At 39.9% G+C, this 12,503-nt stretch overlaps 1 protein-coding gene across 1 annotated transcript in view; it reads left to right on the top strand.

Annotated features, from left to right (window-relative positions):
- The window catches only part of PIGU (phosphatidylinositol glycan anchor biosynthesis class U), a gene marked incomplete at its 3' end in the record, with an annotated part of 93,235 nt that overhangs the window by 31,089 nt on the left and 49,643 nt on the right, over positions 1-12,503 (top strand). The gene's annotated exons all lie outside the window — the stretch shown is intronic.

Below are 12,503 nucleotides of genomic sequence, written 5' to 3'. Positions count from 1 at the left end.
GCAGAGGGCCTGGACATAGGGAGAGGTGGAAAATTGGGGCCAGTAGTACAATCTACCACATATATCAAAAAGGTCTATTCTGCCATTTTTTTTTTTTGTTTTTAAAGATTTATTTATGCATAGAAGGACTGGGGTACAGGCCACAGGTGTGGGGTATAGGCCATAGGTGTAGGGGGTGAGAGGATTCACCAGAGACAGAGTGGGGAACAGAACAGGCAGATTGACTGAAATACGCTGCTAAGGGGAGCAGGGGGCGAGTGAGGAGAGGTCTGCTGCGCCATGTGGGTTAACTCCCTGGCTGGGGATCGAACTCATGCTGCAGTGGCCGCGGATAGCTTCATAGGTTGCGTCTTAACTCCTTGTGCCACCAGGGAGGCCCGTATTCTGCCATTTTTTTTAATGTTTAATATATTTTATTTTATATAATTCTTACATCATTTTTCATTTTTGCACAATGTATGCATTTTCATTTTGGTTATATTCCTCACACAATTGCACCCCCCTTATTTTGACCCTAATCCCTCCTCTCCTTTCCCCCTACCCCCCATAGTGTGTCTCTGGTTTATAGTTGCTTGTTGATTTTGATTTTTTCTTTATTATAATTAGTCTTTTTCCCCGTCCCTTATTTAGGTTTTCTAAATTCCTGCTATGACTGAGACCATCTGGTATTTTTCTTTTTCTTTCTGGCTTGTTTCGCTGAGCATGGTCCCTTCCAGCTCCATCCATGTTGCTGCAAATTGCATGGGTTTATCTTTTTTGAATGCTGAGTAATATTCCATTGTGTATATGTACCACATCTTCTTGATCCAGTCATCTATTTTTGGGCATTTGTCTTGTTTCCATAGCTTAGCTATTGTAAATAGTGCTGCTATAAACATAGGGGTGCAGGTACCCTTTTGAATTAATGTTTCTGTATCCTTTGGGTAAATACCTAGGAGTGGAATTGTTGGATCATATGGAAGCTCTATCTTTAGCAGGTTGAGGAATCTCCACACAGCTTTCCAAGTGGTTGGGCCATTTTGCACTCCCACCAGCAGTGCAGGGGAGTTCCTATTTCACCACATCCTCGCCAACATTTGTTGTTGCTAGGTTTTTTAATATGTGCCATTCTCCCTGGTGTAAGATGGTATCTCATTGTAGTTTTGGTTTGCACTTGCCTAATTACAAGTGATGTTGAACATTTTTCATATGCCTGGTGGCCATTTGCATTTCCTCTTTGGAGAAGATTCTTTTTAGCTCTTCTGCCCATATTTTGACCAGATTATTTTCTTTGTTTTTGTTGAGTCTCCTCAGCAATTTGTAGAATTTTGTGATTAGTCCTTTATCATTAGTGTTGTGTGCAAAAATTTTCTCCCAGTCGGTGGGGTTTCTCTTTTTTTGGTTATTGTCTCTTTTGCTGTACAGAAACTGTTTAATTTGATGGAGTCCCATCTGTTTATCTTTGCCTTCACTATCACTGCTTTGGGTGATGTGTCTGTAAAGATGTCTTTGAGGTGCATGTCATGTAGTGTTTCGCCTATATTTCCTTCTATATATTTTATGGTTTCAGGTCTTATGTCTAGTTCTTTAATCCATTTTGAGTTGGTTTTTGTGCATGGTGTGAGGTAGTAGTCAGCTTCATTCTTTTGCATGTAGTGACCCAGTTTTCCCAGCACCATTTACTGAACAAACCTTCTTTGCTCCATTGCATATTCTTTGCTCTTTTGTCAAAGATTAGTTGACTGTAAATCTGTGGGTTTATTTCTGGGTTTTCTATTCAGTTCCATTGATCTGTGTGTCTGTTCTTGTTCCAGTACCATGCAGTTTTGATTATTATGGCTTTGTAGTATAGTTTGAAAACTGGGAGTGTGATGCCTCCATTCCCTTCTTTTTTTTCAGGAGAGCTTTGGCTCTTCAGGGTTTTTGGTGGCTCCATATGAATTTCATCAATATTTGTTCTATTTCTTTGAAGAATGTCATTGAACTTTTTATTGGAATAGCATTGAATCTGTATATTATTTTTGGTAGGATGGCCATTTTGAAAATGTTAATTCTTCCAATCCATGAGCAGGGGATGTCTTTCCATTTCTTTGTGTCTTCTATTTCTTTTAACAGTGTTTTATAGTTTTCTTTGTATAGGTCCTTTTCCTCTTTCATTGGATTTATTCCCAAGTATTTGATTTTTTTGTTTGAATAATTAAAGGGATGGTTTTCTTGATTTCTTCAGATTTATTATTTGTGTATAGGTAGGCTACTGATTTTTGTGTGTTGCTTTTATATCTCTTTCCTTTTCTGTTTTGGTTCTTTTTATTTCTGTGTCTTTGAGAGTACTTATTTGTTCTTCCATTTCATCTATTCTGCTATCACTGCTTTTTCCAGAGTTCTTTAGCTCCTCCATTAATCCTTTGATCTCCTGCATTTCTTTGACTTCCCTCTTTAGGGACTCAACTTCATTCTTCTGATCGTTGATTATTTTCCCCTTATCGTTGTTTTCCTTTATGACTTCTGTCAGTTTTTTGATCACGACAATTTTAAATTCTCTTTCTGGAAGGCTCAGAAGTTCTTCCAAGTCACTGATGTTGCAATCTGGTGGGTAATTTTCATTTTGTGGTGTGTCTTTTCCCTGAGGACTTGCTTGGTTGCTTGTAGTTTTTCTTCTCCCTGCTGCTTGTTTTCTAATCTGTCCTATGCGTTGGGACACTGTGTCTCAGGTACTGGCTGGCATATTTTTGGTGTGCTCTTTCTGGGATGTCAGAAATTGGTGGTCCAGTCGAATCAAATACTGTTAAGCCAGAAGTCCAGTAGGGCAGTGTTAATATGTTAATGGTCGCTGTCACAGAATATCTCCTCCTTCTGTATTTGTTTAATTCCAAAGGTATGTCTGCCCTGGAGGTGGGGTGGCTGTATTGCTCGCTGGGCTCCAAATCACTGGATCCCCGTCTAGGCTCCGACTGTTGGCCAGATGGGTCCTGGCATGAGGGGGCTTCCCAGCTCACCTCTGGCTGCAGGCAGTCCTCTCCCAGTTCCAAGCAGTCTTGGTTGAAGCAAAGGTCCCTAATCTAAAATGGTGAGTCAGAAGCACACGTACCTGCGCCTGAGGTCTGCCCTGGTGGCAGCTCTCTGCCATTTTTAATGACTTATAAGATCCCATTGTATGGATGAATGTATAGAAATTCTTTAATGATCTTCTATTAAATATTTACATAATTTTTCAGTTATTTAAGTAATACAGCAAGTGATTTTTTCTTTTTTTTTTGCATAGACAAACTGGAGTATAGGCCAGAGGTGCGGGGGGGTGAGAGGGTTCACCAGAGATAGAGTGGGGAACAGAACAGGCAGATTTACTGAAATATACTGCTAAGGGGAGGAGTGGGTGAGACAGGAGAGGTCTACTGCACCATATGTGGGTTAGCTCCCTGGCAGGGTATCTAGCTCTGGCGGCAGCAGTGATAGTGTCATAGAGCCACCAGGGGGGCCCATATATGATACTTTAATAACATCTTTTATATGACTTTTTAAGTCTGTGGAAAGATTTTATTTGTGGGAGAAAAACATGTAAAAAGTTTTATGTATCTCTTTTGCAGCCTTATTGTTTTTGGTTCCACAGAGGAAAAAAATGATGTCATTCCAGATTTCTGGAAGATGAATTCATTGACATTTTTATAATATACACATAATTTTGTTTTACTTTTATCACTTATTTTACATGAATCATATTTGATATTGGTCACCTATTTGTTGACATCTTTAAATTTTGATTTAATTTTAAAAATGTAGAGGAAGTTCAAGTACTTGCTATGAATAAAAGAATTTCAAACATATAAAATAAAAAATAAAATTCTCTGATGACCCAGCCCCAATCTCCACTGCCATTCCTCATGTATATTTTGCCGTGGGGTCCCACTCCTTCCTTTTTGCTGGATATTTATTTTCCATTGTTGGCAGTTGTAAGTAGAAACGATCACAAACAGTATTTCTAATCTAAAATATTTGAAGAATTCTATTTTAGTTAGGTCTCTGAACTACTCTAGCATTTGAGTATGTTAGAAATCCTTACTAACAGTATAGAATAGTCAGTTATAAAATTGACAAACTGTATTTCTGCATTTCACATTTTTATCACATAATTACTTATTTAATACACATAAATACTTATTTACTTATTTAATAAAAGACTAGCTCACTCTATTTAAAGAAGAAAGCAGTTGGGAGAATTCGTAAGAGTAAAAATTGTAAATTGTTGAAAAATATGAAAAAATATTCAGCTCTGGGCCTCCCTGGTGGCACAAGGGGTTAAGTCTCAACACTCTGAAGCTATCAGCAGCCACTACAGCACAGTTTGATCCCGGGTTAAGCAGGTGACTCACATGGCAGAGGAGACCTTTCCTGTCTCACCTGCTGCTCCTCTCAGCAGTGTATTTCAGTCAGTCTGCCTGTTCTGCTCCCCACTCTGTCTCTGGTGAATCCTCTCACCCACCCCTACCCTACACACCTCTGGCCTACACCCCAGCTCTTGTATGCATAAAATAAATAAATCTTTAAAAAATACATATATTCAGCTCTGTAGAAAAACAAATTGAAAGAATAAAGTAACCTTTTTTTCCCCTTTCAAATTGGCAAGGATTCTAGGAGATAATTCTCAATGCTGTGAAAGGTGCTATCAAATAGACATTATCCTACATGGCTAAATCCTACATGAATTATATCAGTACAGCCTTCTTGGGAAACCGTTTGGCAGTTGTCTTAAAATGCTTGTAGTTTTGATTTACTAATAATACTTTTGAGAACCTATCCTAAAGTAATGCAGAATTATAGACAAACATTATGTGAAGTCATTAATTGCAGAATTTATGACTGGAAAAATTGAAAAATACTTCAAAAATAGAGGAATGGTTAAGTAAAATATGGTTTACCCATGTAGTTAAATAAAATACAGTTTACCCATGCATACAGTATTTAAAAATAATTGTAAATTGTGTGAGAATACATTAAAGCAGAATACACTATTGTGTATTTTAATAAAATATAATCCAAGCTATGTTAAAACAGCAACAAAAACAGATAGAAAATAGATTTCATAAGAATATTACTTGTCTGTGTAGTGATTTTTATTTCCTTCTCATATAATTTTTTTCTCCAAGGTAAAATAACTTGATTAGTAAAGAGATAGATAGTGGAAGTAAACTTGGCAATTCTCTCCTCAGACTTCCATGGAGTTGGTGTCCTGCAGAAGTGAGGGCTTTGTTTATTCTGTCCCCTTAAACCCTTCTACTTGCTCTTCCTTGACTTCCTTTGTGGCAACCCAGGGTTGCCTGGCACACACTAAGACAGGCCCAGGCCATTGTATTGTGGTGTCCTTGTTGGGCTGTTTATAGGGAAACAGGTCTGTGGGCAGGGATGTTATTTTAAAGGAGCAGCTTGGTTTTCACTTCTGGTTTAGGGGTACTCTGTCTTCCAGTGAGCTAATAAAAATAATTCCACTCTGTAAGACAGTCTTTGTTAGGAGCTAAAATGAAAAACAAACAGGTTACTTCTGCTTGTTTATTGTTGGTGTTTGTCAACAATGAGATATAATAGAAGGAATTCTTGAGGTTTGCCACTCAAGGACCCTTCCAACTGTTAATTCAACCCTATGTGACAGGGAACTTGCTATCTAAGGAAAAAGAAGGATTAATACTATCAGAGGCAGCCCGAGGTGATAAGACCTTAGGATTCTGTGATGTATGATCTGATAGTTAATCCCAGTTCCATCATTTCCTGGGTTTATCACTTTAAGCAAGTCATTTAACTGTTCTGGGTCTCAGTTTCCTTATCTTAACGTAATTGAAACAGTTCTTACTGCATTGAGTGAATGTAAAGGATGAATGAGATGATGCATATAAAACACTTAGCATAGTGTTTTATAACACCATGTCTTAAGTGTTCAGTAAATGGTGGTGTTGGTTGTTAATCTTAATAGTATCTTCCCTTTTAAGAGATCCCTTAGGTATTTTGGTGGTGGGTGTGGTGTTGTAATATAAATCATAAGAGACATAACCCTATTTCCCTAAATCATATACAATGTTGTATACCACTATTACCTCAGTAAAAATAATAAAATTACAAATAAAATCCCTCAGACTTGATAGGGTCTCCCTGAACCTTTTTAGGGAGGACTAGGAGAAGGTTAAAATGAGAGATTCTTGGGCCTCCCCCGTGGTGCAGCAGTTGAGCGCTGGGCTGTGAAGCTGTCACAGCCTCTGCAGCGCCGGTTCGATCCCCGGCCACTGGTCAAGGGTCCCACATGGCGCACAGACCTCTCCTGCTGCTCCCCTCAGCAGTGTACCTCGGTCCTTCTGCCTGTTCTGCTCCCAATTCTGGCTCTAGTGAATTCTCTCACCCTCCTGCACTTCTATCCAGTACTTATATAGATAAATAAATCTTAAAAAAAATAACTAAATAAAATGAGAGATTCTCTCCAAAGAATAATCAGAGATTACTATGAACATTTATATGCAAACAAGTTCAGTAATCTAGAAGAGATGGACAAATTCCTAGAACTATGCAATACTCCAAAGCTGAATAAAGAAGAAACAGAAAACCTAAACAAACCAATCACGAGCAATGAAATTGAAACAGTAACCAAAACCCTCCCCTAAAACAAATGCCTAGGACCAGAAGGTTTCACAAATGAGTTCTACCACATGTTCAAAGATGAATTAGTTAGTGCCTATCCTACAAAAACTATTTCAAAAAAATCAAGAAAGAAGGAATACTACCTAATACATTTTATGAAGAAAACATTACACTAATACCAAAACCAAAGACAACACAGAAATAGAAAACTACAGGCCAATCTCCCTAAAGAATACTAATGCAAAAATCCTCAATAAAATCCTAGCAAACAGAATCCAACAATTTATCAAAGAGATAATACACCATGACTAAATGGGATTTATTCCAGGGGCATAAGGGTGGTTCAACATCCGAAAATCACATCAACAAAAAGAAAAAGAAAAACTATAGGTCATATTAATAGATGCTGAGAAACATTTGATAAAGTTCAACGTTGGTTTATGATGAAGGCCCTCAAAATTCTTGGGATAGAAGAAACATACCTTAACATAATAAAAGCCATAGATGACAAACCCACAGCCAATATCATTCTCAATGGTGAAAAGCTGAAAGCCTTCCCTTTAAGATCTGCAAGACAGGGACGTCCTCTCTCACCACTGCTTTGCAATATAATACTGGAAGTCCAGAGCAATAAGACAAGAGAAAGACATACAAGTAGGGAAAGAAGAAGTAAAACTGTCACTTTTTGCAGACAGTATGATAATATATATAACTCTAAAAACTATACATGTAGACTAATTAAAATAGTAAACCAGTTTAGTAAAGTAGCAGGATGCACAATCAACTCACAAAAATCAGTAGTCTTCATATATGCAGTCCGTGTGAAGAAGAAATTAAGAAAACTATCCCTTTTATAATTAAAACCAAAAAAAATCAAATACCTGGGAATAAACTTAACAAAGGAGGTAAAAGACCTATACAAAGAAAATTATAAAACATTGTTAAAAGAAATAGAAGACACAAAGGGAAAGACATTCCCTGCTCACGGATTGAAAGAATTAACATTATCAAAATGGCCATCCTACTGGAAGCAATTTACAGATTTAATGTAATTCTGATAAAAATCCCAATGGCATTCGTCAAAGAAATAGAACAAATATTGATGAAATTCATATGGAATCACAAAAAAAATTTCAAATAGCCAAAGCTTTCCTGACTAAAAAGAAGAATGGAGGTATCACATGCCTAGACTTCAAACTATACAAAAAAGCTATAATAATTAAAACAGTATGGTACCAGAACAAAAACAGATACACAGATCAATGGAATCAAATTGAAAACCCAGAAATAAAGCCACAATATATGGACAACTAATCTATGACAAAGGAGCAAAGAATATGCAATGGAACAAGAATAGTCTGTTCAATAAATGGTGCTGGGAAAACTAGACCACCACATGCAAAAGAATGAAATTACTGCCTCACACCATGCCCAAAAACCAATTCAAAATGGAAAAAGACTTAAACATAAGGCCTGAAACCATAAGATATATAGAAAAATATATAGGCAAAACATTCCATGACATACATCTCAAAAACATATTTAAAGACTAATCCCCCAAAGCAAAGAAAGTGAAGGGAGGGCCTCCCCTGTGGCGCAGTGGTTGAGCGCTGGGTTGCGAGTCTGCCTGCAGCCTCTGCAGCACCGGTTCGATTCCCAGCCACCGGGCGAGGGTCCCACATGGTGCGCAGACCTCTCCTGCCGCCCGCTGCTCCCCTCAGCAGAGTACTTCGTCACTCTGCCTGTTCTGTTCCCCTCTCCGGCTCTGGTGAATTCTCTCACCCTCCCGCGCTTCTGACTGTACCCAGTGCTTGTATAAATGTATAAATAAATAAATAAATCTTAAAAAAAAAAAAAAAAGAAAGTGAAGGGAAAGACAAACAACTGGGATTATGTCAAACTAAAAAGCTTCTGTATAGCAAAAGAAACAATAACCAAAACACAGAGACACCCTACTGATTGGGAGAACATTTTTGCATTCCACACAACCCATAAGGAACTGATTTCAAAGATCTACAAAGAGCTGACATGAGTCAACAAAACAGCAAACAAGCCAGTCAAAGGATGGGCAGAGAACTAAAAAGACACTTCTCCAAAGAGGAAATGCAAATGGCCAACAGGTATATGAAAAAATGTTCAACATCACTTATAATCAGGAAATTGCAAATCAAAACCACAATGAGATACCACCTCACACCAGTGAAAATGGCACATACTAAAAAAACTGGCAACAACCAATGCTGGTGAGGATATGAAGAAAAAGGAACTCTTACGCTGCTGGTGGTAACGCAAACTGGTCTAACCACTATGGAAAGCTGTGTGAAGGTTTCTCAGATTACTAAGAATGGAGCTACCATATGACCCAGCAATTTTCCTAGGAATCTACCCAAGAGATGCAAAAACAGGGCCTCCCGGGTGGCGCAGCAGTTGAGCGCTGGGTTGTGAAGCTGCCTGCGGCCTCTGCGGCGCCGGTTTGATCCCCGGCTGCTCCCTGGCCACCAGAGGAGGGTCCCACATGGCGTGCAGACCTCTCCTGCTGCCCGCTGCTCCCTCAGCAGTGTACTTCGGTCCTTCTGCCTGCTCTGCTCCCCACTCTGGCTCTGGTGAATTCTCTCACCCTCCCGCACTTCTGACTGTACCCAGTGCATGTATAAACAAAAACAAACAAACAAACAAATAAATAAATAAAAACATGCCTCTAAAAAAAAAACAAAATAAAACAAAACAAAAAAAACCAAGAGATGCAAAAACATTAATTTGAAAGGAAACCCACACTTCTATGTTTATTGCAGCACTGTTTACAATTGCTAAATTATGGAGACAACCTAAATGCCCCAAAAACAGATGGCCTGATCAAGAAGATGTTGTATATATACACAATAGAATACTATTCAACAATCAAAAAAGATAAACTCATGCCATTTGCAACAACATGGATGGAGCTAGAGGGGATTGTGTTCAGTGAAATAAGTCAAAAGGAAAAAGAAAAATATCAGATAGTTTCACTTACAGGAGGAATATCAGGGAACCAAATAAGGGATCAGGAAAAAAAAAAAAAGACAACTAGCAGGCAACTATAAATCAGAGACATTCAGCAGTGGGCCTCCCCGGTGGCGCAGCGGTTGAGCACTGGGTTGCAAAGCTGCCCGCAGCCTCTGCATCACCAGTTTGATCCCAGGCTGCTCCCTGGCCACCAGAGGAGAGTCCCACATGGCGCACAGACCTCTCCTGCCGCCCACTGCTCCCCTCAGCAGTGTACTTCAGTCTGCCTGCAAAAATGAACAATGATGATTGTGTGTGTGTGTGTGTGTGTATATGATATTCGCCTCCTGCTGGACTGATAATACTGAGGCCTGACTATCCCTTCACTTCCATGTGAGGTTCCTCTAGAGTAAAGTCATGCCCATGACCCAAGGACAAATAGTTTTCATCAGATCAACCCAGCTACAAAATCTGTCCCTTCCAGTTACCAATTCTGTAGCCTCAGGCGCATTATAATCTCAAGAGCTTCAGTCTGATCACGGGAATAATGTTGGCCTCATGGGTTAGTAGAGGAATAAATGAGAAATATAAAATGCTTAGCATATGCTTCCTTAGCAGAACCTCTTCAAAAATAGTTGCTGCATTATTATGACTTTTATGGGACAGCCAGAGATTGAAATCAAGAAGGTACAATAGTGATGCAGTTGAAGAATATGGTGATATGGAATGAGGTGTTGAAATCCTATGATTATTACTCACTAGTTTTGTAACCCGTGGCAAATGGTATCTCTGTCTTTTTTCTTATCTGTAAAGTGGGGATAGCGTAGTAGTATCCATTTCATGGAGTTACTAGAACGGCTAAATGTTGTAATATGCGTTGTGTAAAGTATTTATCGAGGTGACTGGGACAGAGTAGTGTTCAATAAATCTTCATCATCTTCGTCATCTCTGATGGCTGGACTATTCTGAGAGAGCCTGCCCTGTTATAAGGACATCCTTGGCTAGGAATGTAGAACATAGGCTAGGCCTTCTTCCTCTCTGGCAGGCTTGCTGTTCAGTCCCTGGTGCTACTTCGTCTTCGGTGTGTCCTGTGGAAGCTGAGCCCTTTTGCCCACATTCCAGTTTGTCCCACTGCCTGTCCTGTTACAGGTCACTGTCTGTGACCCAGTCTCTGCTCATTCCACTGGAAGTCCATATCCTGAACCAGTCCCTACTGCTCTACCTCATCTATTTTTCCCACTCAACCCTGTAGCTTTGCCACTCACCCAGATCATGTCAAGGTGCAGTCTTTGGGGGAAGAGTTTTACCCCAGGTCTTACCAAGACTTGTTTTGTTCTCTCTCTCCACCCCTCGCCCCCCAACCTACACAGTCCCAAGATGTGTTCAAAACTAGTTTTGGGTAGATAATGAAATTCCCTATAGCCAGTGCACATACCTTTGACTGACTGACTTTAATATTCCTGCGATAAGGCCAAAGGCTAGAACTTATACAGAAAACCTGTGTCTGAGTATCTGGGCTATACTAGCATATAAACAATATATTATATCTTATTTTGGTAAAACTCATAATCCTCTTGGTACTGTTGTTCTGCTTGATAGAACAGATGAACAAATGCTTTAGCTCTTGCCCACATGAGGCTGCTGTTTCAGAAATGATAATTTTAGATGCCCTGTTTAGGCCTGTGGGCAGATGTTTTTGTTTTTGTTTTTTTAATTATTTATTTATTTATACATATAAGAACTGGGGTACAGGCCAGAGGTGTAGGGGGTGAGAGGATTCACCAGAGAGTGAGTGGGGTGCATAACAGGTGGATTGACTGACACTGCTGAGGGGAGCAGCGAATGAGAAAGGAAAGGTCTGCTGTGCCATGTGGGTCACCTCCCTGCCTGGGAATCAAACTCATGCTGCAGTGATTTGACTGCAGATAGCTTCATAGTGCTGCAACATAACCCGTTGCGCCACCAAGGAGGCCCTGGGCAGATGTTTTTGAATGACTATGCAAGCTAAGCCTTCCATGATCTGACCTCTACCTACCTATTTGCTGAGACATTTTAGCTTATATCTTCACTGATGTATAACATGTATAAAGAAAAGTACAGAAATCACTGGTGTGCAGTTCAATGAATTTTCACAAAATGATGAGTAATTAACACTCGGATCAAGAAAGAGAATGTGACCAACATCTGTAAGAGTTTCTTTTGTGCCCTCTCTAGTTACTCCTCCCTGCTCTTATCTCACCCAGTTTTTGCCATGTTGAGTTGATTTACAGTCCTCACCCCGCCACCCCAGCACACCACTCTCTCTCAGTGGGCCTATGTTGTTCCCTTGGACTGTCAGGGCTTCTACTCTGTTCAAAACTCAGGTGCCAGCTTCCCTTAATGGGTAGGTATAGTTCCTTCTTACTTTCTTCGCATGTTTTGTCATTGTTTGCTGGGAGCTCCGGGAGGACAGAAATTGTGTGAGTCACCAGTCTCCCTGGTTCCCAGCAGTGGGCAGACACTCCAGAAATGTTTGCTTATTGCACACTTTGTCTAAAATATTTGAAGTCAGCTTTTACTTTTATTTCCCCTGCCCCTGCTCCAAGCACATAACTACTTCCATCTGCCTTCCTAATCTACTCTTCTTGCACCTTCTAGTTTTTTTACAAAATGTATCAACCCTGTCTCAGTCTGTGTGCCTCCATACTCCCCCTCACTTTTGCTCAGACTGTGTGTGCCCTATCCACACCTGTCCCAGCATCCCACACACCAGGCTCCTGGCTGTTGTAGCAGCACAGTGCTGCCTCCAGAGCCCGGAGTGCAGACCGAGCCACCCAAAAGTGTACTCTGATAGGCCGAGACACCCAAAAGTGTACTCTGCTGAGAGCATTCTCCATGCCGAGCCCCTGCCACAAGTCCCCAATTACTTTTCTATAGTTCTGTTTTAT

Source organism: Talpa europaea (genome assembly GCF_964194135.1).
Source record: "Talpa europaea genome assembly, chromosome: 11".
In the NCBI taxonomy this organism is placed as follows: Eukaryota; Metazoa; Chordata; class Mammalia; order Eulipotyphla; family Talpidae; genus Talpa; species Talpa europaea.
Note: the sequence above shows the minus strand (reverse complement) of the source record. Positions and strands in the feature narration are given on the sequence as shown.